General features: G+C 48.8%; 1 pseudogene; it reads left to right on the top strand.

Annotated features, from left to right (window-relative positions):
* The first annotated feature begins 1,937 nt into the window (after positions 1 to 1,937).
* On the top strand, positions 1,938 to 2,114 carry LOC144669718 (U2 spliceosomal RNA; annotated as a pseudogene).
* Positions 2,115 to 2,472: the final 358 nt, after the last annotated feature.

Here is a 2,472-nt window from a genome sequence, read left to right as displayed (position 1 = left end):
TGTGAGCTAGTTGCTCACACGGAAACTCAGCTACAAAGACTCATGGATTGTCTCTCATGCCTGTCACGTGTTCTCCCTTGTGACTGAGTGTTTCTCGAAATTTTCCATTACCTGCCAGTTACACGACACATCTAGCGCAACCGTAGACAGCGACCTTTCTCCATTACGCCTTTGCCCCAAACTTTAGTGCGTCCCTCAGCACGTAGTCCTGGACCTTGGAATGTGCCAACTCTTTGCAATGGAAGACCAACAAGTTTCGGACAGCCAAAGAGTGTCTTTCACTGAGTGGATCCTCCGGCGGTAGTTGATGTTTGTCTCGGCGTGTGTCCCTGGGAACAGCCCCTGGAGCACAGAGTCCATACCTGTGTCACGGAACTGCTCGGGATGCACCTCGACAAGAACCACGGCCACTCTCTTCAGAGTTCTGGTGATGAGGCATTCTGCCAAATGACCCTGACGGTCTGTTCGGCGAACCGTCCGCCGGAATCCACCATCTCCTTTTCCCGCAGGGCCTCTAGGGTGATACGTGCTAACCACTGCCTGATGGACTTGCGGACAAAGGTGTTTCTCTGCATAAGTTTTTCCACACGGGGCAGGTGATACGGCACTTGGAGCGTTCCGCGGCAGGGTGGCCAGACCCATCCTTCGCAACACCAGGGACAGGTAGAACCTCAGCACGTAGTGACGCTTGGTGTTTGGGTCTACACACAGCTTGATACTGCCATACACAAAGGTGGCCATCAGGATGAGGGTGATGTTGGGCATGTTTTTTCCCCCTTCATCCAGAGTTTTTTTACATCATGTCCCTGCAAACAGGATCAACTTTTGACCTCCAGATAAAGCGGAAGATGGCTGGCGTGATCGCCACAGCGCAGGAGTGAGGAATGGGCCAGACCTGCGCCACGTACAGCAACACCTGTCCCTGGTGGAAAAATTTATGCAGAAAAACACCTTTGACCACAAGTCCATCAGGCAGTGGTCAGCACGTAACGTCCTAGAGGCCCTGAGGGAAAAGGAGAGGGTGGACCCTGTGGGATGGTTCCCCGAGCAGACTGTCAAAGTCATTTGGCAGAATGCCTCATCGCCAGAACTTTCCAACAAGCACCAAGACGTAGCTTGGCTGGTGGTGAGAAAGGCCCTCCCCGTCAGATCCTTCCTACACGCCAGGAGGCTCACCCCCTCTGCACGTTGCCCTCGAGGTGGCTGTGGTGGGGAAGAGACCGTTGTTCACCTCCTTGTGGATTGTGCCTTTGCAAAGAAAGTCTGGAGAGAGATGCAGTGGTTGCTGTCGAGGTTCATCCCGAGCAGTTCTGTGACACAGGACTCTGTGCTCTACGGGCTGTTCCCAGGGACACACACCGAGACAAACATCGACTGCAGCTGGAGGATCATCAACTCGGTGAAAGAGGCGCTTTGGTCTGCCCGAAACTTGTTGGTCTTCCAGCACAAAGAGTTGTCCCCGACCGATTGTTGCGGACTGGCACAATCCAAAGTCCAGGACTACGTGCTGAGGGACGCACTAAAGCTTGGGGCAGCTGCCGCAAAGGCGCAATGGGGAAGGGTCGCTGTCTAAGACCTTTCTACCACAGCGCACCGAGAGACTGGGAACTGTTTAGAGCCCCTCGGGCTGTACAGATCAAAATGAAAGGCTGTAAATGATTGTAATATTGTTTGTACTGATGCACCTGGTGATACATTTTGTAAAAGTTTAACCTGGATTGTACCCTTGTAATGTTGTTTTTGAAATGGTTTTGAATGTGATTGAAGATATTTTATGAATAAAGTATATTTTTACAAAAAAAAAAAAAATCTGTTCTTATTGTTTGTACTGATGCACCTGGTGATACATTTTGTAAAAGTTTAACCTGGATTGTACCCTTGTAATGTTGTTTTTGAAATGGTTTGGAATGTGATTGAAGATATTTTATGAATAAAGTATATTTTTACAAAAAAAAAAAAAATCTGTTCTTATCAGTTTAATATCTGATACGTCCCTTATCTGGGGACCATATATTAAATTGATTTTTGGAGCAGGGAGATGGAATAGGGGCTTGCTCCGTCCACTCCACGCATCGACCCGGTATTGCAGTATCTCTGGGAATGGTGCACCACCCCTTTCCAGGGGATTTTCAATGCTAAAAATAGTTTTCTTACAAACATCTGCTTTCTTTACTTTTCAACATGCACATCTTTCAAAACACAACTTTCTTTCTTTCTCACTCACCCGCACCATCTACACACAAAAAACACGCACGCTCACCCAACGCTCACAGACACCACTCTCATCTCACAAACACTCTACCTCACTCATACAAAAACATCTTTCACTTGCAAATACACCTCTCAAACACTCTCTCAGCTGCACCTTTCGCCTCACAACACTTTCAACCAGCTCTCTGCTGCCGCTCCCGCCCGCTGCTGCTGCTGCTGCTGATACAGCAACAGTCAAAACTCACACCTCAAAGCTCACAC

This window comes from Cetorhinus maximus, chromosome 29 (genome assembly GCF_964194155.1).
Source record: "Cetorhinus maximus chromosome 29, sCetMax3.hap1.1, whole genome shotgun sequence".
Taxonomy (NCBI): Eukaryota; Metazoa; Chordata; class Chondrichthyes; order Lamniformes; family Cetorhinidae; genus Cetorhinus; species Cetorhinus maximus.
The sequence above is the reverse complement of the archived record's forward strand: the minus strand, read 5'-3'. Positions and strand labels throughout refer to the sequence as shown.